Source organism: Pelodiscus sinensis, chromosome 1 (assembly GCF_052426305.1).
Source record: "Pelodiscus sinensis isolate ZL-2025 chromosome 1, ASM5242630v1, whole genome shotgun sequence".
Classification (NCBI taxonomy): domain Eukaryota; kingdom Metazoa; phylum Chordata; order Testudines; family Trionychidae; genus Pelodiscus; species Pelodiscus sinensis.
The window spans coordinates 178288540-178314708 of NC_143052.1; the positions used below are offsets into that span (position 1 = coordinate 178288540).

General features: G+C 43.4%; 1 long non-coding RNA gene across 1 annotated transcript; it reads left to right on the plus strand.

Annotated features, from left to right (window-relative positions):
* The first annotated feature begins 870 nt into the window (after positions 1-870).
* LOC142826927 (uncharacterized) lies at positions 871-24656 on the plus strand. Its single transcript, XR_012901203.2, has 4 exons — positions 871-1155; positions 17243-17334; positions 21235-21359; positions 24109-24656. It is a non-coding gene; the product is annotated as an uncharacterized LOC142826927 (long non-coding RNA).
* Positions 24657-26169: the final 1513 nt, after the last annotated feature.

Genomic DNA, 26169 nt, shown 5'->3' on the forward strand with positions numbered 1-26169 from the left:
AAAAGTCTTAAGGGGAAAAGAAGGATCCAAAGTTAATGGAGTGTCTGTCAGTTGTCTTCTATTCCACCATTTTGTCACTATTCCAGAAGAAAGCAGTAAAATGGCGGCTTCTTGTATTCTCTGAATATTATTTGTTTCACATCAGTGCCAGATTTTAATTGAGTGTGCAACTCTTTGCATGGACACAAAGGAGTATATCACAAAGCTTTCTTTGGCTTTTTCTGCATGAATTCACACACAGTACTCACCCCCATCCCCAGTGCCCCCTCCAAAAATCTATTGTATACCAGTCTTGCCTTTGTGTAGTTAGTAAGATGTTCTTCTGTGATAGCCACAACCAGGATCAAATTGCACATAGAATCTGTGATTCACTTCACAAAACTAAAAGTCATGGAGAGTTCAAACCCACATGTGACAATTTTCATATGGTCCTTAGATATTTTCAGGTCTAATAGCAAACTTGAAGGGCATACATCTTTAAACTCAACAGTTCCAGTCCTTATTTCATAATGAATTAGGAATCAAATCTGCAAAGGGCAAATTTAAGGTTTTGCAACTAACAATGATTTAGTGAAAGGAGGGAGGTAGATGAGGAAGAGAAAAATTGCCACTGGGGGAGATGAATGTCAAATGCAAATACAATTTTAAAGAATTTACAAGATTATTATATTTGATCTTACCTTGTCTGTCTTTTCAAGTCTGTCAGAAAGTAAGTTGGTCACAGGAAATACATTGCTATATTTATTATGTTTGCTGCATGGTTTACATGGCATAACAGGCTATTTGGGTTAGGAACATGCCTGTTGGGGACTTCCAAAATGAAAAGTGGATATTTTTATATACTTCATCTTAGAACATCATGCTAATATTAATCTCTATCCAGAATAACTGAGGATGATAAATTGTACAAATAAAAAGGAATAAGCACACCACCATAAAAGGAAATGTAAATCTAACCTTATTTTAAATTACAGGAACATAGTGCAGTCATGTTCAAGACTGATTAGAAGGGAAGCCAACTTTGAAATGTTGCCAGATATTTTATAGCATGAATGACCCTTTCTTTTTCTCTCTCACGTGCATGATACATTGAGAAGCTTTGCTGCATAATGCAGCAATCTCTTATTTCAGCATGAAGAAACTGTCAAAGATAAGGTAAGAAGATATGTAATATTATAACCATTATTTATTTTGGGGTTAATAAAGGAAAAAAGTAAACCTTTTAGTTGCAACTCGCATGCAGAAAAAAACATTAATCTTACAGGGCCCAGACTGTCTATTGTACTCACAATGTATTTGCAGTTAGCTAGTCTATCAGCTGAGGTGAATTATTACATTGGCATCCACAATATCAGTTTTAATTATAGGGCAGTCATCCACATCGTTCCCCATTCTGCTTGTATATTTTTATTTACTTTTCTTTTTCTTACAATCCTCTCATCAGGTGTTCAGAACATACAGGTACTGGGAATGGCTTATGTTTTGATTGTTTACAAAAGCTGGAGGGGAAAGCAAGTAATTAAATGAATGATTTGTCCAGTAATCAATTAATCTTGCAGCTTCTTTTTCTGCCATGCAAGATTTTCGGCTCAGTTTCCACATCAATCTTCTTTCTCACTTGAAGTTCTTGGAAGACTGTACTGGAAGAAAGGAGTATGATTTGCACCTATATGTCATTCAGCAGTTGAACCCACTGGCCAGTTAAAAAGAGGGAGTCCCATCCAGGCATTCTCAACCACACATGGATTGTTTCCATACAGATTTTTGGGCAAAGGAGTCTAAAGAGGGGGAAAGAAAGAATTGGTGAACACCCTGAGGCTTTGGGATTGAATAGCCTTGAGGGGGGAAAAAGTTAAAATGGAAGTGGAGTTGAGGCAAGTACTCTTTGCTCCACATTTGTTCTTCTTTTCCTTTCTTTCTAGTCGGAAATCATTGAGGCTCAATGCTAGTGTGTGTGTATGCTTTTTGGGGAAGGGGAGGTACCATGGGTATGCCTAGAATCTAACTAATGAGATAATTGATTTCCAGCTGACAGTTGACACCAGTAAGCTATAATCTGACTCCTCACACAATAGGACTGGCAACTTTAATATTTCCTCTGGGCCTGTCACAGAGGCTGATTGGTTGGCTTTCTGGATGCCAATTTTATTTTTAATTTATCCCCTAAACATTCCAAATATTTCAAAATATATGCTTATTTATTAAAGAAAGTACCAACCCAATAGAGTGTAGAATATTAAAACACAGCATGCCATGGTGAGATATCGGCTTTCCTCAGTCATATGCAGTAAACTTAATAAAACGCAGATGCAATCATGTTCGAGGAGTATTGTGGTAATAAAGAATGAGGAAAGGTAAAAGTGCATAAAAAGGGGAGCTATTGGAAAAATCCCTTTGAATTAAGGCAGAGACATTATATGAGGTGTGTAGCAATTATACAGGCTTGTTTTCTAAATATGAAGCCAGTGGTCCACTTTCATGCCTGGTGCAACTCCATTGAAACTAATGGCAAACAGGCCTGCTGACAAGGGGAAGCAAAGGGAGCAGTAGCCTTAGGGCCCTGCAATTCAAAGGTTCCCTGATCTCCGAGCCACCATAATTGCTGCTCCGGCAGGAGTGGTGGACCTAGCCCTGGCCTTTAAAATTGCTGCTCCATCACCACACGGTGTTAAGGGCTGGGATGGAGGGTCGGATAATGCACTCAAGGCAGTGTTCTGGGCTGCCAGGGGGGCTGGCTCCGCACTTCACACACCTTGCCCAGGGAGGCTGTCAGCGCACCTCAATCTGCCCCATCTAAGTAGTGTTATGTCTATAGCTGTTAATAAATCAAGGGAAATGATTAATCCAAAAATTATGAATATTTCTTAGATTAAAACCCTCTGAATTGGAGTGAATTTTACCCTTATTCTTTCTTTGTGTTAGTTTTGATGCATTTAGCTTTTTTATTACTAAAAGAAAACGGAGAGAAGTCTTAGAAAACAAACACATGTTGGCATTCATTGAACCTCAAAATTAATTGAATAGGTTTTTTTTCATTCCAGCTCTAAAATATTAAGAAAAACCTCTATAATTAAGCAGAGAGAGGGTTGCTCTTCCATGCAATACTTTATATGCATGCATATTGCAGGCCCAGATTATCTGCTTCATCCAACTTTTGCTGGTCTCATCAGACAGAAAGGCTGTCAGGGAGCTGGCTTCTGATTCCTGAGGTTGTCTTGTCTCCAGCCATGAACTCAATTAAGAATAGCCTGGGGCTTCTGGGTATAGCCTCATAGGTGTGATCCAGCTTTCTCTGCTTGCCTGACTGTCCTCATTACAAAGGTGACATTAGAGATCCTTGTCTGCAGTAGTCAGTGTTTTGGCCAACCTTTGCTCAAGTGTTTAGAAATCTGAAGTCACTCTAGTATCCTAGATTGCTCCTGGAACCCTAGTTTATGTTGGAAACCAAGTGCACTTTTTCCATTAACATCTCACTAGGGATTTTTGTCCTCTTCTTTGTGGCCTTTCCCTCATTACAGTAATCCCATTTGTTATGTCTTTTTTTCTTTTACTTTACATTGGAAGACCATTAGACATCTGGATCATTGTTTGTAGAATGGTGTTAGCTAATGGGACTATAGCACATTCATCCTGCATGCGCTGCATTTACTTCTTTTGTGCTCCCGAGTCCTAAGTGCCATGAAGTCATTGTCTTTGGCCTATAAAGCCCTGTATTTACTTGGCCTGTGGCAATCGAAAGAGATTTCATCTTTCCTCATGATCTGACATACAGTTGAAGGTTTTGGGTGGTATTTGTGCTTACAATTTCCAGATTTAAGTGTGATGGCTGTGCTCTGGGAGGACATTCTTTGCTCTAGAATCTACTTTTACAGATGATCTAACAAAACCAGAAACCCCTCTCTTTTTTGAATTTTTTAAAAATAATATTGAGGAAATGGATGAGTGGAGTGCAAGACAAAGGAAGGGGTTTTAGCCTTTTGTTTACAATATCCTGGAGGGGGGAAAGAAGATGTACTGTTTTTGCCCCACTTTGCACTATACAAGTGCTACAAATTATGTAGAAGGGCACACTTTTGTCAATCTATAAATAACAATTAAATGGAAGGCATCTTCATAGTTTGTCAATAATACTGATACAGCTAAATTAACTCAGTGAATGGCAAATGTATTATTTGTATGTTGGCCAGTCATTTATACAAATAATTTTTTAAAGCCAAAGTCAAATGCTGATATTATGATCATACATTAATTCAAACCAAAATCCTCACTCCACATGCTCTAGACCTTTGGGAAACCTGAGATCCAGACCTAAACTTTGTGGTTTCCTGCTGTCGCAGTAAGAGGACTGAGCAATTGCCTTGGATTCAAGCACCTTCAAACATTTTTAAAAAGGCTTTTCAGCGTTCCTCTTGCAAAATAAAGAAACAAAATTTTAAAAGTGCAAATATCTTTAAAATTGTATTTTATACATGTGTAATGGGTTCCACATGGATTCAGGTGAATTTATAAAGAGCCTGTTCTGCATAGCATGGGCAGTATTGACGGCTCTGACCAAAAGAATTTTTAAAGTAGTACTAGGCCATCCAAGGATGTCTGAAAACCAGGTCAAATATTTGGCTGTTTATAGTGTCTGTGTGCTCAGACTTCAGATGGATGGCCAGACAGACAATTTTCAAAACCCTATAGTTATAAGTGTGCATGTCATAACGTCAAAACTTTTCCCACTGCTTTAAAATGTGCCTGGCTGGCCATCTCTCTGGTACATTTCTTGGTATGATTTCTTTTTTAACAGCACAGATTGTAAAACAGCCAATGAGGAGCTTTCACTTGAACATCTTCATCAGTGACTCTCATCTTGTCTCTGACACTACCAATTGTGGATTACTTGGGAGCAGCTAAGTGTCTGTTCACCTGTTCCCCTGCCTACTTCCTTGACACATACCCTTATTGTTCCAGCCCCCATGTACTTGGACAACTGGGGGCTGTTAAACAACAGAATTGAGAATTTCCTGGAGGCCTGTCTCCAAGTAGAGGTCCTAGATGGATGACCAAATGATTGTTTGTGCCCATTAGTCCACATCCTCAACAGAGGCAACCAACTGAACTCAGGCAAGGAAGGATGGCCAAGATTCTTCCTACCCAAACTGTCCTGCTTGTGGTTTCCTTGTCGTTGAGCCACCGGGTCTCACCTAATCCTGAGGAGCAGCTTAGAGCAGACTCTGGGATGCAGCAGCTCACAACAGGCAACTCAACAAAGCCGATAAATTTTATTCAACAAATTTGAATAAAAGACCATTCCCTTTTCCCCTTCACCTTTTGACTTCACCTCTTACCCTGGGACATGGAACACGGAAGAAGTAATTCAGAGCCAGCGATGCCACCCCTGCAATTCTCAGGAGTTTTACTGGGCAGTTAAGCCAGTCTTTTAAATGTGCTTTGTGCTGCCAGAATGGTGCAGAATATCTTAAGTGAGGGCAACAATATCACCTGGGGTCCTTTGTCCCTTGTTTCCCTGCATTTCAGAGAAATTCATGTGTTCTGTCTGTAAATGGTATGGGAGACAATTGCTTTTTCCATGAAAAAAGAATAACGTTGATATGTATACTGTTAATTGCACCCTTTGTAGCTTCCTATCATTTTCTAACAAGCTTTTATTTGCTTATTATATGTGAAAATTCCATTGTTTACAGGCACACTACTCTTTTTCACATATGACATCTGATTGAAAATGTGTTAGCTTCTGAGGTAAACTCCCTCTGTTAGCACTAGAGGACCACAAACTGTATGGTGGGAGAGTGTGACCTCTCACCAGAGATCAATTTCAAGAGATTACCCGTTGGCTGAAAATTATTGTGTCATTATTGCTTTCAAACAGAATGAACTCTTCTTAAAATACAAAGTGATGTGTTTTCAGAGTTTGCAAGGGGTGGGGGAAGCTAAATCTTCTCATCCTCACCCATTCCTAGACAGGTCTTTGTTAAACCTTTACCCCTGAGTAGACAGCTTATTTTAAAATACTCCACTGTGTTCTCTGTTTTTCAGATATCAATAAGTGTGTCTGGGAAATATTTTGGTTTATGTCTCTCTGACTAATGGAAGAGTCAGCCTCATGTAAAAGCAAAAGGCACTTACATTTATGGTGACAGCAATAGTGAGGGTACAACATCACACAATTGATCCTGGAAGCAGACGAATGTCAAAACAGCATGAAAAACTCCTCTCTCACACTGTTAAGGCTTTCCAAATTCTCCCAAAACTACATACACAAGCATTTCTATTAAATCAAAATTATATCCGTAACACCCCTTCACAAAGGAAAGCAGATTGAGACAGGAACTAATCACCCTGTCCAGATTAAAATAGAGAAATCACCGTTTTGTTTTAGCAGATTTCCTCTACAATATGATGTTGTTCTTGCATGAAAACATGCTGTGTATAAAATGGTTGCATGAAAGGGTTAGCAGTCTGAGACACAATGGTGGACATTGTTGAGGTTATAACAGTACATTTAGTAACGTCAGAATAGGGTGTGGGTGATATTTGGAGATCTAGCACACCTTAGTGGCAATAGTTAGTACTACCATGAACACCAGTTTTTCATTTAAGAGTGTGCCTAGGTAATGGTGGAGACAACCACAATTAGTTATATCTAGTTTTTTTTAAGAGTTGTATTGTGGTTTCATTGTTTTAAGAATGTGTGGTTTCCACACACCTTTATTTGCATGATTTGAATATAATTACTTTAAAAAATGAAATAGATGGATTCTGTTTTGTTGGGCCAAAGCATGGAGCGTAGTTCAAGTCCTTATATACACAGTATTCTGACATAAGGAGCTCATTACTAGCAAAGTGGATAGTAGGTGAAGATTTCATTTACCTGAGCTACTGAGCACATACAACTCCAACTGAAGCCAAAGGCAGTTGTGGATGCTCAGCACGGCACCTAATTAAGGCCTGAATTGAAGAAATGGAACTGTGTCTTAACCATCACTCATCATGGCTATGTCTACACTAGCCCCCTAGTTCGAACTAGGGAGGCTAATGTAGGCATTCGAAGTTGCAAAAGATTTAAATATCCCGGGCTTCATTTGCATCTTCCCATCCGGGCACCATTTTTAAATCCCCTTAGTCCAAACTAACTGCCCGTGGTTACACGCGGCAGTCAAACGTTAACTCGAACTAAGTCCTTAGTTCGAGTTAACTGTTACACCTCATTAGTTAGTTCAGAATAACTAACACCTTGGCAGTTAGTTTGGACTAAGGGGATTTAAAAATGGCGCCCGGATGGGAAGATGCAAATGAAGCCCAGGATATTTAAATCTTTTGCAGTTCGAATGCCTACATTAGCCTCCCTAGTTCGAACTAGGGGGCTAATGTAGACATAGCCATGATGAGTGATGGTTAAGACACAGTTCTATTTCTTCAATTCAGGCCTTAATTCGGTGCTGTGCTGAGCATCCACAACTGCCTTTGGCTTCAGTTGGAGTTGTATATGCTCAGTAGCTCAGGTAAATGAAATCTTCACCTACTATCCACTTTGCTGGTAATGAGCTCCTTATGTCAGAATACTGTGTATATAAGGACTTGAACTACGCGCCATGCTTTGGCCCAACAAAACAGAATCCATCTATTTCATTTTTTAAACTAATTTATATTCAAATCATGCAAATAAAGGTGTGTGGAAACCACACATTCTTAAAATAAACAAACCACAATACAACTCTTGAAAAAAACTAGATATAACTAATTGTGGTTGTCTCCACCATTACCTAGGCACACAAGTGAAAAACTGGTGATATTTAAATCCCGGGCTTCATTTGCAACTTTGAATGCCTACATTAGCCTCCCTAGTTCAAACTAGGGGTCTAGTGTAGACATACCCTTCATGATGATGTTCACATTATGCCTCGCCCCCAAGCTGCTGCCTCCACATTCTCCTCTGCTGGTGACAACACTGATATTTATGATCTGGGGGATAAGGGCTCATGACAAATATTCACAGGGTATGCAGAAGGAAATCTATCTCATGCCTAATTTTAAAAAATAGAACCACTGTTAGAAAAGTATACTCCTTACAGTATAATCTGGCTGGTGACACTTCCAGCATATTCCTGAAAAAAAAGAAAGACATGAGTAAGATAATATCCTATGTCACTAGGCAAGGTTACTGTAAAAGAAAAATTAAGAACTCTAATACAAATAGAAAATAATTTCTTCTTTGTAATTGGCACAATAAATCAGGCACAGAAATAAAAGGTAAAAAGAAGGAATATGGTTTTTCCCCCCACAGAACTTCATCCACACAGGAACCAGCTGGCTCAGGAATCTGGTAATGGATATGAAGTCTTTCATCCCTAGATCTTATTCAATTTGGGTTGTTATCCATATCCATTAATGGTCTATTTGAGTGTTGGTTTCCAGGTCAGGTTCAGCCCTGATGGATAGTGTTCAACCTAGTACTATTTTATAGCTGTTCTCTGACCTCAGTGAAATGAACAACAAATGTTAACTTGGTTCTTAGTGCACAAGTATCTATTATCACAAAAAAGCCCATCCTAATTAGCACTAACGGACATACCTGTTGTCAGTCTTTCAATAGAAACCAAACAGGGTCACAGCAGTTGAGACAGTAGTCTCAGCCTTTGAGAGTTGGCTTGTCAACTTGTTTTAAGACAGGTTTGCAGGGCCATTTAGAGGAGACTTGTATTGCTGATCTGTGCAGTGGAGCAACACAAGATTTCAAAATGGGCTTTTCAAATCACTTAAGGTCTGGTCCATACTAGACTAGGAAGTCCAGCTTACAGTATGCTGCTCGAGCTGCACAAAATGCATATCTGGAGTCAGCTTACCTTAAGCTGAGCCATGGCGGCATCCACACAACGGGAGGCCAATGGGAGCACATGCTCCCGTCAACTTTCCTTACTCCTCGCAGAAGGAAGAGTACTGGATACCAGTGGGGGCTGCCTTCAGCATTTGATGTACGGGTCTATACTAGATCCTCTAAATCGAACGCTAGAAGTTCAACTTCCAGAGCATCAATCTTGTGTTCAGTATAGTCATGTCCTAAGTGACCAAGCACTGGTCTCCCTGACTTTCAAAGGTCTAGTCCTCCTAAATCACTTAGGTGTTTTTTGAAAAATCTCACCCTCGATTTTCAGTGCTGTCAAACTGGCACTTTCAAGAAGGTCTTTTTTTACATTTTAAAAAGCAGTTAATTAATATGTAACCGTTTCCTCCCTCCCCTCCCCTTCATTCACAAAGACTGCAAGGGTAGTGAGATCTATGGAAACAGTGAACTCTATTTAATTGTTCGTGTGTCACCGGCTGCTTTCACTGATGAAGGCAGACTTCTCACTTTTTCTAATGCATTATGAACATTTTACATAAAATAACTGAACAGGGCTATTTTGCCACCATTTCCTATTTTATTGATTCATGTTATTTCCCTTATCCTAGGTTAGTGGCCGGAGAGAGAGTGCCACCTTTGGAAATACTGAAAATTGTGAATTAAATTGGAGTAAAAAAAAGAGAACAACTGAGACAGTTAGGGTCTTGTCTTCAACATGCTTAAACAGATCAGTTCAAGCCCCAAAATTCCAATGTCTTTATCTGTGATGAAGATTAGAGGCATTCAGACTTATCTATACTTTCTTGTATTTTTAGCCTGGACATGCACCTGTTTAAAGTGGCTATGAAAAGCAAATTTACTAAATATGCTATGTAAAATGCATGTCGTTTGCATTACTCATTGCTGAAGCTTAAAAAGTGATCAATTTCTTCCTGAAACCCAACTGATTTCCGTGGTGCAATAGTTGACTGTTTCATGTAGTAATAATTATTGACCAAGGACAAAGCATAGAGCAATCAGAATTTGCCCACTGTTAGTTCCCATAATTTGGAGCTGTGTCGTCTGTGAAATAGTAAAAGATAGCCATAATAGATATGATTTCTAAGATCTTCTGTAGGAGTTCTTTTCAAAAGCTTCATTGTTTCCATGGATGCTGCCATATAATCTAATTATTCCTGATGGGTTGCCTCTTGTATCAAAGGATTCTTCAAAGGAAAGGAAAACAGCAAGGTAGATCATTTGAGCAAAATTCTTTTATTTGTTTAGGACAATGTTTCACAAAAGATCTAGCTGGGAGGGGAAAGAAATTTCTTCTGAGCCTCCTTTCTTTCAGAATTCAAGTTGCTATAATCACGTAAAGCAGCTCTGTGTACTGCAGGTTTTCTCTTTTCCTTTCATGGAATGATAGAAGGCATTTCAGCCGCATGCCCTCTTTTTCCAGTGGAAAAATTAAATCATTTGTATTGTAAGAGCTACTGTAGATAGATAAGGGTAAGGCAACCCCAAGCAGTCAGAGAATACAGCCCGTGTCCAATGCCTGCAGCTAGTCAAAGGGATAATTCCATTCAACCCAGCAGGAATTTTTTTCTTGAAAAGATCTACAGTGGTTGCAAGGGAGTTGATATTTACATCCACCTCATTAAAGTTGCAAAGTTTCCTATTATCACTGGAGTTTCAAAGCCTTAGTATAAATGATAAGCTTCATTTGGTTTGTTTAACTGCGCTATTTTTGACCTTGACCATTGTCTTTGCCAGTCATAGGGTCTGCCTCTGATCCCATGTGGTGTTTCACAAGACATGCTTTGCACCTGCATATCTAGACTTCTTCCACCTTTTATCAAGGTGAGGGTATGACATGCTGCATTATGTTATGGCTAGTGATGACACCACATCCTGTGCATGTGGAATCTCTCAAATTGCTTTGATCACATGGAACTGCTGAACTTTCACATACATACCTCTCCAACTCCTCATTGTGTAGGGTGAGGAGGGAGAAGGAGATGATCCAGAACCCCCTCATCATGTGAAGTGGAAGGAAAAAAGAACCCCCATTTTATCTATCCACATTTTAGCAGTCATTATGGTACAAGCAATATTTTTTGCACAATTAAGCTGCATGTTTTGCAGATTTTCTAGACTGTTAGGGTATGTCTACCCTACCACCCTAGTTTGAACTAGGGTGGTTAATGTAGTCAACCGGAGTTGCAAATGAAGCCCGGGATTTGAATTTCCCGGGCTTCATTTGCATGTTGCCGGGTGCCGCCATTTTTAAATGTCCGCTAGTTCGGACTCCGTGCCCCACGGCTACACGCAGCACGAACTAGGTAGTTCAGACTAGGCTTCCTATTCCGAACTACCGTTACTCCTCGTTCCACGCGTTACTCCACGCGTTACTCCTCCGTTACTCCACGCATTCCTCCACGCGTTACTCCTCTGTTGCATGTTGCCGAGCGCTGCCATTTTTAAATGTCCGCTAGTTCGGACTCCGTGCCCTGCGGCTACACGCGGCACGAACTAGGTAGTTCGGACTAGGCTTCCTATTCCGAACTACCGTTACTCCTCCGTGCCCCATGGCTACACGCGGCACGAACTAGGTAGTTCGGACTAGGCTTCCTATTCCAAACTACCATTACTCCTCGTCCACGAAGAGTAAGAGTAGTTCGGAATGGGAAGCCTAGACCGAACTACCTAGTTCGTGCCGCGTGTAGCCGCGGGGCATGGAGTCCAAACTAGCGGACATTTAAAAATGGTGGCACCCGGCAACATGCAAATGAAGCCCGGGAAATTCAAATCCTGGGCTTCATTTGCAACTCCGGTTGACTACATTACCACCCTAGTTCGAACTAGGGTGGTAGTGTAGACATACCCTCATATACAAGTGAAAAGATTTTTACCAGTATTTAAGTGGCGATGCTTCTTACTATGTAGACCATAAATGGACACCGTAACTGTATAAAGTTTTGGTCTCATTTTTATGGACATCAATTTATAAATAATGCCCTAGAGTACATCTGATTCAACCAACTTTTTACTCAGAGTAACGTTTTCATTAACTGCTAGTTATATATGTCATTGATATAAGCATTATATCATGTAAGGTACCATTTTTAAATCAAAATAATTCACAGCTGTGTTCTGTTCCCTGATTCCATATTATCATCAGATCCAACTCAGCATTCCAATCTTAATTTTTAAATGTCATCTTGGATCAGGACCAGGTAGTCTTAGAAATTGTCTCATTACCTGTGACCAGGGCTGGATAACCCAATAGGTAGACTAAGCATGTGCTTAGGGCACCAGCAAAGCAGGGGCGCCAAAAAAAAAAAAAAAAAGAGAGAGAGAGATTTTACGATATAGTATTGTTTTTATTTCGAATTCCATATGGAGGGGCACCATAATCTTTTCAGTGCTTAGGGCCTCTAAAGGGCTTAATCTGGCCCAGCCTGTGACCTTGCTACATTATCATGCTAATGAGGAGACGCAGAACTAGAACCACCCAGAGGTTATTGAGACAAAAGGGAGCTATGGTAGGCCCTGTCAGAAGTAGCTAAAATGTATTGTAGCATTAGTGCCTACAGAGCATAGGGCAAATCCTGCCTTTCTGCAAAAGCTAACCCACAACAGAAGGTAAACCTACTAAACCCCTCAAGAATAGTACCTAAAAATAAATATTATCAACAACTTCTTACAGGGGAGGTGAAATGTTACAGGATTATTCTCTCTCTCTTTTGGGTTTTTTGTTTGTTTGTTTTGTTTTGTTTTGTTTTTGTTTTGTTTTGTTTTGTTTTGTTTTGTTTTGTTTTGTTTTGTTTGGAGGGGAGAAGTGTCCTCACATGAAGAGATTCATGGTGATGCCACTATATCTAAGTTGTGTTATGTATTTAGCTAGATTCTGATACCTTCCCACTATTGTGGAACCTGAAGAGCCTGCACGTTTCTAAAAAAGCCAAACACTCCTAGATAGAGATAAACTGTGTGTTTTGATTATACAGCATGAGAGTTGGTAATATGGGGATTAGAAAGTATTAAGGAAGTGTGAAGTCAAAGAAATGAGTTCTGCATTTCATTCTGAAAGTGGCAAGGTCCTTGGTATCAGTTCCAGAGTCTTGGTCCAGCTTCTGAGAAAGTTCTGTCTCGTGCGTTCATGAGCCAATCCTGTTAGCTACATTCCAGAAGAATGAAATTGTTGACTATCTTGGGAGGTCGGGATCATGGATGGAAAGATGTTCCCTTGGCTTGTTAGGGCTATTCAGTAAGACAAAAGCCTTTGAGTGGGTTTTGTATTCAGTAAGAAGCCAGTGCACTGGAATGATGTGTCCATGACAACCTATGTTTCTAAGCAAACCAGCTTCTTATAATTTGTATCTACTCAGGCAGCTTCCAGGTCTCTGCAGCTTCATTCTGAGGTGTGAATTGACATAACCAAGATTAGAGGCAGTAAAAGTATGGCTCAGGACATCATGAATCTGAGTTCAGTAGGATGGGGTATTTCTGGACACTTACAAGTAGAAGAGGGTGCTTCCAGTGCAGCTATAGTTCTTTGGATTGACCTAAGGAGCACTGAAGAGTCCAAAATGACCATGAGGCTTTAAAGCAATGAAACAAGCTGAAGATAAATGGTTGTGATATAATCCATCCTCAGAAAATGTCAAAATATGAAGTGGAGTTTTTGAATTCTAGATCATTTTAAAACACTTTGAAACAAAGGGTAAAATGGCGAATGAAAAGGACAGCACAGGTGGGACTGAGAACCAAATGTCCCCAAGCATGCAAGAGGAATTACAGCAGAATTCTTCCTTGTCTGACTAGCTATGCTAGGTTGGAGGGAAGAAGCTTTTTCTCAGCATAGTGCTGTGGGACAAGAGACAAGGTTGCTTGGATTACCTTAATGGTTCATATCAATCTTCAGATTCCCAGCTTTCCAGCAGGACACAGAGCTTGCTTCTTGCCAGGGCAAACATTCCAAACTGATGCAGTATTGCCAGCTCTTGTGGCTCAGTCATGAGTTTAGCAATTTGGGGAAGGGTTTTGTTGTTGTTGTTGTATTTTTCTGTCTCCTGAAAATGCAATGAAAGATTATGGACTCACAAACTTTCTCATCCACAATGGCCACTATCTTCCATGACTGCCAATGGGGCTGAAGCCAGCAAAGATGGTGACAGGTTCTCTAATAATCAATGTGTATGTGGAAGTCAGGCTGCTCCTAATAAAAATGGCTGCCTCCTCCCATTGTTTCCATTGAGACTGAAGACATGGCTACAAGCAAAACAGATGGCACTAGATGGTCCAAAGAGTCAGGCAGGACACTATTAGGATGCAATGACTCGAGGAAAGCAGTAAAGAAATTATGAAAGGTGAACAGGAAGTTTGGGTGTGGGGACAGGGTACTGGTGAGCAGGAGGCAGTTTTAGTGGGAGCAGGGAAATAGAGGGCAGTAGGGAGGACCTGAGGAAGTAGTTGAAGTCACTGACAAAATTTCCACTGGTATCAGTGTTGCAGGACCTGGACTCATAGTGTGTTTATTCTCTGTAGGGAATATCACCAAGTTGCTCACAGCCATACACATGCTGTGTATCATTGCTGGGGACGGATTAAGATGTAGACAACTTAGGTATGTGCCTAGGGCATAATGTGCAGGGGTTGGGACTGACCTGAGCTCTGGCTAGTCTGGGTCAGATACTGATATAGGCCCTGGTCACTCCATTATCATTGCCTCAGTTTGGCCTCCATCAAGTGACTTGTTCAAGGTAACAGAAGTCTGTGGCACAGTAGGGACTGAAATCCAAAGTCATAGATTAGTGCCTGAGCAAGGCATCATCCTGCTGCACAATACTGTGAGTCTCCATTCCCTTTCACTAGTTGCACACCAGCTAACTTCAGTGACTTTACTTGGTTTCCCCTGATTTATTTTAAAAGGGGAAATGAGTCAGGCCCAACATTTCTAGCTTCTATGGCATCTGTCTTTCAATCTCTCTTATGTGCTCATTCAATCTCACATCATTTTTGTGATAAACATTGAAATAGAATCACAAATATCACTTAATTTTTCCCTTTGGATTGTAGGGTAACTGGGATATACAATGTTACATTATTCCTTTACCTTGTTACAGGCAAAGTCCTTCTTCTATCTTTCAGGGGAGGGAAGATACAGCTGTCTTCAAGATTAGTCTTCAAGACTTGATAACAGATTCAAGCCAACTTATCCTTAACCCTCTTTGCTGTTTCTGTTTGCTGTGCAGAATGGAATAAGTTCTACCATTTGATAAATGCTTTGCAAAAATATGTGCTATTTCTTCCATAACAAAACTGACCCACCTCAGAAAGGACATCCTGATAGGTTTCCCTTTATAAGGTTGCTCTGTAGTAACTACTTGGAACTATTCAGTAATTGTATAACTCCATTGTAAAGGCTCCATTTAGCCTTTGTCTCTTATTAATTATGAATCTCCTAATATAAAAAAATGTTAATCCTCATGTTTGAAGGTGTATGCAAACTCCATACTGGACAACTACAGGTTGTTTCTAAAAGAGCTATAACCCTCCACAGCTGCAAGGCATGCCCTGGTGGGGAGCAAAACATTTCCCTTGTTGGCAGACTAGGGGAGCAAACAGACCTTTAACCCTCAGCTCCTGAGCAAACACTGACTGAAGACAAGAACTTCCCAGGAAACTATTTCCTGAAAGCCACTCCCTGCAGGAAAGGATGGTCAGACCTTGTTACACCCTGAGAGAGAGTAGTTTCCTTCTGTCTCTCACTAACTCAGTTTATCTGTGTTTATTCTACTGGTGTTTTATTTGAGGGCAACCCTAGAAGAGGTGATAATTTAAAGTGACCTGGCTGGAGGGCCTAGTCACAGCAAGAGAAGAAGGCCACCGCAGAGTTGGCCACAGAGCAGACAAGAAGCCCCAATGAAGAGAGAGCTGCCACACTATGCCCAGTCACAAAGTGGTGCAGACGGTGATTTGACCCATTCAACCATATAAGAAAATGAGAATGGTTTTAAAGAATAAACATTCTGGGTTTTGTGGCCTCCCTGTCTTTTCCTCTTCTTCTGCATTGTTCCCCACGCCTATAACAATTAAGCTTTGGGCCTAGTCCATTTCACTCTGGGATCATCAAACACAATGGTACATGCTAGACAACAATTTGGAGAGCAAACAGCAGATCCAGATTTGTATAGATGGAGAGAGATAAAGAACTTGAATAATCCATTATTACAACTAAATGACCGAAACACTGACTAGCTGATTCTAAGTAATCAGTCTCTTAACCTGAAAAGCAAAGAAAACTAAGGGAAACCACTGGAAACCACTGTATTACTTCTTGTGTAACTATTTGGCTACGTCTACACTGGCCCCTTTTCCGAAAGGGGCATGCTAATTTCACTTCAATGTAGGAATAAGAGATCCTCCGGAAAAGGGCTTTTTTCCGGAGGATCGGGGCCAGTGTAGACGCTCTTTTCCGGCTTTTCTAAAAGCCGGAAAAAAGCGGCGGACATTTTTATTTAAATGCCGCGGGGGATATTTAAATCCCCCGTGGATTTCCCTATTACGACCTGTGAAATTAGCATGCCCCTTTCGGAAAAGGGGCCAGTGTAGACGAACCCTTTTGATTAATAGATTAAGATGACCATCGTTAAAATAATCTCTAGATGTATATACGGAGCTTTCTCTGTAGAACAGTTTCTGTCCATTGGGCACCTCCCAAACCATGATCAACATTGTAACTCTTGCTAATGTCCTAGTTACTTTGAGAGTGTTCATCAAAATATGCACCAATTTAGGATGAAACAACTATATAAAATCATTTACAAAGAATATGTTGTTCTGTGGCAAGCCACTGCTCACATGCTTAGAGTTGCTTATGCTATTTTCTTTGCTCATTCTTGTTCTTTTTACAGTGCCAGTGTTTGAAACAAGCTTCCTTTGTGCGGGAAGCTTTGATAAAAAATACACATCAGCCAATGTACAGTATTTAGTCAGCTGGGTGAACAAATATGTACATTCTTTCTTCCCACTATTTTTTCTCTGGGCTACATTGTGTTCGGTGGGAGAGGAGGAAGGGTTGTTTATTTGTTGCTTTGTTTTGCTCCTATATCAATGAAATGCATAAAATAGCAATAGGAACTGTGGGTCAGACAGATCTAGATCTCGGTTATAGAACATTACTTTGGGTTACCAGTTCCACCAAATATTTTGTATCAATACCAGGAGAATTGAAAAACATAATAATGTATCAAAATGTTCAGACTATTCTTCTTTGTATCATATCATATTGGCTGATATGGTATCAACTAATAACACTAAAAACCTAGATCCTAAAACCATCTGAATGAAATCATAAGCTATATATGAGATTTGTGAGCAATTCCTTATACTATTCGTTCTTTCTAGGAATGATTTCCTGTTCTATGGGGAAAGGTATTGTGAGTAGGCTAGAGGACAAGTTTGGAAGCAAGGACTCTTGTGTTCTTGTGTGGCCTTAGGTAAGTGACTCACATCTCTCTCTCTGACTCCTTGGTACTGATATGTGCCTATTTAACAGATGTGGAAAAATATGAAGGAAACGTCAGCATGGTCACTTCTCCCTAAATGAAAGATGTGACTAGCTGTGACAGACCTATATAGCCTGCCTTTTCTTACTCTTGAAGTCTGAGCCTGTCTTCCAACTGACACTACAAATTTAAGTCAACCTATGTTAGGCCAACTTACAGCCACCACAGCCACCTTACAGCCACCACTTACTATGGTTTCCATGTTCACATTACTCTCCTTCAATTGGTGGTGTGTATCCTCACCAGAAACACTTCTACCAACTTAAGAGGGCAATGAGGAGGAGGAGCGGGTGGCAGAGAGCCTGGGCTTTTGGCACCAGGTGAAACTACCTGCTGTGAGCCCAATTGCAGCCTGGGTTGTCAGCGCTGGTCACCCACATTTTCTGCTCCATTTCCTGCTGGTCTGGCTGAGCTCTGTGAAGAGCTCTATGTGAAGAACCAGGCTACTGCCTCAGTTCCCTGAGGAGTTTCCTGCTGAGAGCCAGGTTGCCCTCCCACCCTTGCTCTCTACTGTCACCTGGTTTCTCTTCACTGAGAGCCTGGCCACCCCTATTTTCCTCCCCCTGAAGCTCCCACACCCACAGGATCTCATCTGCATCTCCCAAAGTGGGGCACTGGGAGGCAGCCAGGGTCTATCTTGAGCCCCCTACCTGCCATGGGGCTACAGCCTGAGCTGTAAGCTAGGTGTGGGGTTCAAAGCAGAGATACTAACAGTCTTTCTTGTCAATTTCACAACTCCAGCAGGGATCCATGAAATTGACAAGAATGACAACTAGCAGCAGATGTAGGTAACTCAGGGTATGTCTACACTACAGCACTAATTCAAACTAACTTAGTTCAGATTAGTTAATTCGAACTAAGCTAATTCGAACTAGTGCATCTAGACTTAAAAATTAGTTCAATTAGCGTTTTGCTAATTCAAACTAGCATGTCCATACTGAGTGGACCCTGAACTGAGGTTCAGGATGGCCGGAAGCAGTGCTGTCAGGGCATCAGATTAGGACTTAGAGTGTGGAGCTGCTGCCTCAGGCTAGCCGAGGGCTGTGCTTAAAGGGACCCGACCCCCACCCCGGACAGACAGTTCTCAGGGGTTCCCTGCTTGAAAGCAGTCCTGGCTTGGAGTGCCCTGAGTGCCCACACTCAGCACATCACAGCACTCGGCCATCAGCCCGGCTGCACTTGCCGCAGGCTGCCATCCGGAGGGGGGGTCAATCAAGGGGCTTCAGGAGAGCTTCCACCCCGAGAAGTCCACAGAGCCATCCCAATCCTCCCCATCGGGGGCTCGTACCCCATTCCTCCCTCACCTCCTTCCACTTATCCCTCCCTAGCCCCCCTTCCTGATGTACAAAATAAAGGACACGTGTGTTCAAAAATAGAAACTCTCTTTATTGAACAAAACTCTGGGAGACTGGGAAAAGGAGGTGGGAGAGGGGAAGAGAGAGGGTGGGAGAGGCGAGGGCAACTAAAATGAACAGGGGTTTGGAACAGGTCCCATATGAAGAGAGGCTAAAGAGACTGGGACTTTTCAGCTTAGAAAAGAGGAGACTGAGGGGGGATATGATAGAGGTCTATAAAAGCATGAGTGGTGTGGAGAGGGTGCATAAAGAAAAGTTCTTCATTAGTTCCCATAATAGAAGGACTAGAGGACACCAAATGAAATGCATGGGTAGCAGGCTTCAAACTAATAACAGAAAGTTCTTCTTCACAAAGCAAATAATCAACCTGTGGAACTCCTTGCTGAAGGAGACTGTGAAGGCTAGAACTAGAACTATCAAAGGCAGCAAGGGGAGGGGGAAAAGCAGGAGCTGGTGCTGGTTTAAAAGCCAGGTCCCCTCAGCACTGTCTCTGTGGTGCAGGGTGGGGGGAGAAGGGAGGCAGCGGCACTCTGGCTCTGCCTTTTAATGTAGTAAAAGCCACGTGGCTAGAGCAGCAGCAACCATTCCTCCAGGTCCCTATAAATCACTGAGCACTAGGGCAGTTGCCTTCTTAGCCCTTCTCTTCCCACCTCTGCCCCTGTTGGCGGGCCTGAAAGGGATAAACCCTGCCCTATGCTGACCTACCACCAGTACACAGACTAGAGGAAAGCAGCATGAGACTCCCCAGTTCTAGGAAGCAAGGGCCAATTTGACCTCATCACTGGCTAGCTGAACCCTCAGGGCTACCCTGACTTCAGTTCCTTGCTGTCAAAACCACACTTTGGGGCTTACAACATCACAGTATTGCCACATTGCAGGATTACTCCAACCATGCCTCCTGCTCTAACCTACACCCTCTTTGGCTCCTTCCTCAAGACAGCCCTGGCATGCCCCTGCTGTGGCAACAATATGCCTAGTCTAATGCCTTTTGAGTAAGTGCCATATGGCTGACGGAGCTGGTTCTGTATTTGGTATGTAGGGAGCCAGTGATGTGGTTGATTAGGGACACTTTATCTCCGCCTCACTGCCCATCAGAGGGATAACATTTTACAGTGGTTGAAATGAGAAGGTACAGGGTGGTGATGAACCTGGCTGTGCATCTGGACATCCCTCTGCTCCTTGTGTTCACTGTAGTGCAAGGTGAGCAGGGTGGAAAAACCTGCACTGCTGCTGCCAGTTTTGTACCTATTCTTGGGAACCAAGAGGGATTACCATGTCAGGTTGGTCTAGCATGTCCCAAGCAGGGTTGGGTGAAAATCTCCCATCAAAACTATTGATGGAAAATGGAGTTATTGGTTACACAAAATTATTTTCAAAAAGTGCCTGCTTTCCACGGGAATTTTCAATTTTGGGTATTACGTATGCTGAAAACTACTATATTTCAATTTGGGAAAACTGTAGTTTGGTTGCCTCGTGTCCCATTCTCTTCTGCAGACTAGGCTCCCCAGCCAGACTACACTTCCCATGATGCATTAAGGCCTGGGACAGTGGCAGTGCGCCACTTCCCCTGTTGGAGAGGGGAAACTATGGAACATTATGAAAGATATAATCAGACCAGAGAACCTGATTTAAATGAGGCACATGAATTATAAGTTTCATGAGGCCCTGAAGTAGCATTTCAAAATAAATATATTTGATTTCAGTTGATTTTTCCCCAAAATAATTTACATTTGAGGGGGAAAACTATTTGATTAGCTCTACTCACAAACACTAAATTCTCTTAAAATATAATTTTAAATGCTTGCTTTTATGTGGAAGTAGTCATATGTTAATGTCCACTGACAGTTGTATACAGGCAGGCTACATCTAGACTGGCATGATTTTCCGCAAATGCTTTTAACGGAAAAGTTTTTCCGTTAAAAGCATTTGCGGAAAAGAGTGTCTAGATTGGCATGGATGCTTTTCCGCACACCCACTTTTTGCGGAAAAACGTCTGTGCCAATCTAGATGCGGTTTTGCGCAAGAAAGCCCCGATCACCATTTTCACCATCGGGGCTTTTTAGCGCAAAACAATACCTTGTTGTCTACACTGGCCCTCTTGCACAAAAGCATTTGCGCAAGAGAGCTTTTGCCCGAATGGGAGCACCATAGCATTTCTGCAAGAACACTGACAATCTTACATGAGATCATCAGTGTTCATGCAGAAATTCAAGCGGCCAGTGTAGACAGCTGGCAAGTTTTTCCACAAAAGCACCTGCTTTTGAGGAAAAACTTGCCAGTCTAGACGCAGCCGCTGTGTCTTTTCAAACAGATTACCATTTTTTCACACACTGAATTTGGAAGACCAAATACTGATAGATACCAAATAGGACCCAGTTAAGTTGTTCACCCAGCACTGCGGTAAATGTATCTCTTTGTGAAGGGTAGGGGGGAAGAGGGATTTTTTTTTTAATTTTTATTTTTTTATTTTTTTAAGAACAGGACAAAGGAATGTCTTTTCAAAAACACGATTTGAACTCTAATGGTGACCACATTTCCTTCTATAGAGCACACAATATCAACCCTGATTTGGATCAGAATTTCCTTTCTGGCAATAAAATGGTTGAGTATTTTAGAACTTTTCTATGTTTTATTTGCCTGGGCTGTTTTGGAAAGATGAGGAGGAAATTATCATCCAATCCTTTTGTCTTTTATCTCAGATTTTACAGAACAGAAGTAACTTGTTGATGAAAACTCATTATTAAGTAAGCTTTTTACTATGATGTGTGATACTGGTAGAAATAAAAATAGATCAGGCATGATAATGAGCCAATCAGTGAAGCAGAAAAAAATATTTTCAAGTGTTATTTTCAAAAGTTATGGACAAAAATTTTGTCTGCTGGAAAAATATTAGTATTCTATGAGGTACTAGTTGAAAGAGATTACCTAATTATAGAATTTAATTCAATATACTAAAGCAATGTTATAGTGTAACAATTTGTTACATGCAATTTTGCTGCAAAATGAAAGTCTATATTTTCAAAAGTGATGAGGGATTCAGGACACCTCCACTTTTGGGTTACCCCATTTTAGGTACAGCAAAACAATCTGATTTTTTTCCAGAGGGCAGATGCCTTTTAAAGTCATCTCAGGTTGGTTATCCAAAACTGAGGCATTCAAAGTCACTGGTCATTTTTGAAAATTTAGGCTGATGGGAACTTATAAAAAGTAACCTTACAAAACTGTAGAAATGGGTAATCCTGAGCCTTCTGAATCTGATCTTATTTCTAAACTCTCCTCTTTGTACAAACAAAAAACCCTGCAGACAACAGATTGATTCTGAGCTAAAACAGTTAGCACTTACTGTTGGATACAGAAAGAGCTATTTAAGTTACAAGAAGATTATGAGTGTTTGCACCATACAGCTCCAAAAACATAATTGGGTATCTCATTACTTATTCATATTTTGAGAAGGAATACTTTCATATCAGAAGGAAGATCTTTAAAAACCAATGATTAAATCCTGGTTACAAATGTCAAAGGAGAGCTTTCAGTCTTTCATTATCCTAATCTTTAGTTTTTTACCTTATTTTTGTGCTTAACAACTGAGCAAATTAACATAAAAGAAAAAAATAACTGAGGGCTGTTTTTTCATCGGCGCATAATTAGTTAATATTAGGATCTGTTACTACATGTAAAGTCTCCAAACCATTTATTCAGCCACAGTTCTAGCAGGTGAAAAATAATGTCTTGTTTTGGCAAGGAACTGTTGCCTTGTACTTCACTAACTGCCACACTGGCTATTTCTAGAACTGGTTAGAAATGTTTTGCAGTTATCATTGGGAGCTGGAGGAAGGAATTCATAGACTGATGTTAAGGGCAGTAGTCTAGGATGTGGGAGACCAAGGTGCAAGTCCCTCCTTTACATGAGAATGATGAGACTTAGGGTATGTCTACACAGCAAAGTTATTTGAAAATAACAGCCGTTATTTTGAAATAACTTTCCTAGTGTCTACACAAGCCAACGACTATTTTGAAATTATTTCGAAATAGCGGAGTGCTTATTTCAAAACTGGTAAACCTCATTCTATGAGTAATAGCACCTATTTCAAAATAGCGATTTCGAAATAGGTGCTGTGTAGGCAGGGAATAGGGGCTACTTCGAAATAGCGGTTCTCCAACCCTGGTGGCCACTCTGGGCACAAACAGGAAAACTCCTCTCCTCCCTCCCCCTTCTGGAGCCCTTAAAGGGGTAGAGTCTAGCCTCAGTCTTTTGTGGCTAGCACCAGGCCTGTCAGTCCAGAGCCGGCCATAACATGAGCCAGCCAGCCGCTGGCAGCCAGCCCTCCACCGCTCCCCAGGAGCAGACTGCCAGCTCCCAGGAGAAGCCGGGCACCTTCCTGGTCCAGTGTGGAGATCATGGACCTGACTGAGGTTTGGGGAGATGCCGCCAACATCCATGATCTCCGCACTAGATGCAGGAATGTGGCCATCTATAGCCGGATGGCTGCCAGCCTGGCCACCAAAGGCCACATACAAACCCAGGAGCAGGTTCAGATGAAAATTAAGGAGCTGTGGCAGACATATGCCAGAGCCACAAGGGACAGCTCCCAACCAGGAGCAGACCCAGAGAGCTGCCCCTATTTGGATGCCCTGGACTGCATCCTGGGGAGCGGGATGGTCGGTGACCCCGAGGTGGTCATCGACCCTGAGGCAGAGGGCCCTGACCAGCGCAGGGAGGAGGATGAAGAGGAGGGCCAGGAGTCACAGAAGCCCGGAGGGAGCATGCCGTACAGCCAGGACCTCTGAGCCATCCCAGCGGACCTGTCGCTGGTGTCATCTGAGGCCAGTGAGGCAACAACATGTGAATTCTATCACTGTCCCCATATGCAGGGGCGGGAGGGGAAGGAGACCAGGGACTGCGCACGTGGGCCTTGCTGACCACAGATCATGCAGCAACCTGTGCATGTGTGAGCACGTGCCATGCCACCTCTGGGCACATGACCCCAGCTGGCTGCCACACAGGGGCATTGGCCTGTTAGCCACACACATGTGTGAAGAGACATGACATGCTCCTGAGCCCGGGGTGGGACACAGCAGGACTCCCTCCCTCCACAAGCCCCCTCTACACAGAGGCAGGGGACATCTCCTCCCCCGCACACACACACACAGTGATGCAGCACAGGGGCATGGGTGCAGTCTCAGGGCAGCTCCCACTCCCGGAGATAGCAGGACATCCCGAATATGGCCTGTGTGCAAGCACATCGGCTCTGATGGTGCAGAGAATTGTCGTCCTCGCTTGCAGAGAGTGGCTGGGCTTCACCCACTGTGTCCCCAGGGATAACTGACCATTTCTCTTGTTTCTCCACAGCCGCAGCAGCTGCGAGTGCAGGGCGTACCGCCCTGTCCAGGACATCCTCCCGCACCCGAGCACTCTGCAGGCTGACCCGTGCACAAGAGAACTACCAGTGGCAGCACCTGGGGGCACTACAAGCCCTGCACCACACGCTGGAGCACTGGGTGCAAGAAGACCTGCAGCTCCGGTGGGAGAGCTGGCGGGAGCAGCTTGCCCAGGGCCATGCCATCTGCCAGCACCTGCAGATCCTGGAGCAGAGCTTGCTGCCTCCTGCCACTCCAGCCCCTGCTGTCTCCCTAGCTACCGCTTCTCCTCCCATTCATTCTCCCTCCATACCCTCCAACCCCTCCCCCTCCTCCGGGGATGCTGAGGTATCCGTACCCACGTTGCTAGGAGACAGTTGGGCCGGTGAGACCCCCAACCCTAAGCTTCTCCTCCCCCTTCCTCCCCTTGCCTCCCCCTTCCAGCTCCCTCCTCCCAGGTTTCCCCCTCCCCCTCTCCCCCTCTCTGCTCCCCTCTCCTTCCTTCTTTCCCCAGTCTCACCTGAGTTTCATTCCCCCCCGCCTCCCAGTTTTGTTCAATAAAGAGACTTTGTTTTCATGGACACATGTGTCTTTTATTTTACATCATGAAGGGGCTTTAGGGAGGGGTAAGTGGAGGACGTGAGGGAGGAATTAATCACAAGCCCCCAGTGGGGCACACCAGGGAGACAGTTACTGCTCCTCTGGGTGGAAGCTCTCCCACAGTGCCTCCCAGATATGCACAGCCCCCCAATTGACCTCCCGGATGGCAGCCATGGAGGCCTGTGTATACAGGCCAGCCAAGTGGTCGACCTCTGCCATCCAGCCTGGCAGGAAAGCCTCTCCCTTCCGCTCACACAAATTGTGCAGCACACACAGCACGCTGTCACCACACGCAGAATATTCCTCTCAGAGAGGTCCAGGAGGGTAAGGAGGCATCTAAATTGGGCCTTAAGCTGGCTGAAGGCCCCCTCCACTACGATGCGGGCCCTGCTCAACCTGGCATTAAATGCCTGTCGGGAAGGGTTGAGGTGTCCCATGTAGGGCTTCATGAGTCAGAGTTGTAGGGGATAGGTCACATCCCCCACCAGGCAGACAGGCATGTCCACATCTCCAACCCTGATGTGACGGACGGGGAAGAAAGTCCCGGTGTGCAGCCTCTGGCACATGGAGGAGTTGCGGTATACCCATGTGTCGTGCTCTGCCAGACCAGCCCACACTGATGTCCACAAAGTGGCCCCGGTGGTCAGACACAGCCTGCAGGATGATGGAAAAGTATCCCTTCCAGTTGATGTACATGGAGGCCTGGTGGTCCAGGGCACAGATGGGAATGTGTGTCCCATCGATAGCCTCCCCCACAGTTGGGGAAGCCCAGGGTGCCAAACCCCTTGATGACCGCATCGACATTGGCGAGGCAGATGACACTGCGGAGCAGCACTCTGTTGATGGCCTTGACCACCTGCAGAGGGACACACAAAACCAAGAGTCACTGAGTGCCAGGGTGACTGAGAGTGCTCCCTCCCCACCACTGCCCCCTGCCCCTACTCCCCAGGAGCAACCCCCCCCCCCCCCCCGCAATCCTGGCCACCGTGGGCAGGACAGAACAACCCCTTGCCCCCGCCCGGGAGGGGACTTTCACCACCTCCCCCTTCCCTGCCACGCCAGGCAGCCCATTCCCTCCTTGCACTCCCCCCCCCTCTGGCACAGTGGCTGGAGATTGCCATACCTGCATGAGCACTGCTCCGATGGTGAATCTCCCCACGCCAAACTGGTTCACCACAGATCGGTGGCTATCAGGCATGGAGAGCTTCCAGAGGGTGACGACCACATGCTTCTGGAGGGGAATGGCGGGCCTCATGTGCATGTCCCGTTGCCGCAGAGCAGAGGCGAGCTACCCATAGAGCTCCAGGAAGGTGTCCCTCTTCATCCTGAAGTTTGGGGTCCATTGTTGATCTCCCCAGGATGATGTGGTCCCACCAGTCAGTGCTGGTGTCCAGATGCCAGATGCGGTGGGGCACGCTGGCATCCAGGAGCTGCAGCTGCTCTTCCACATACC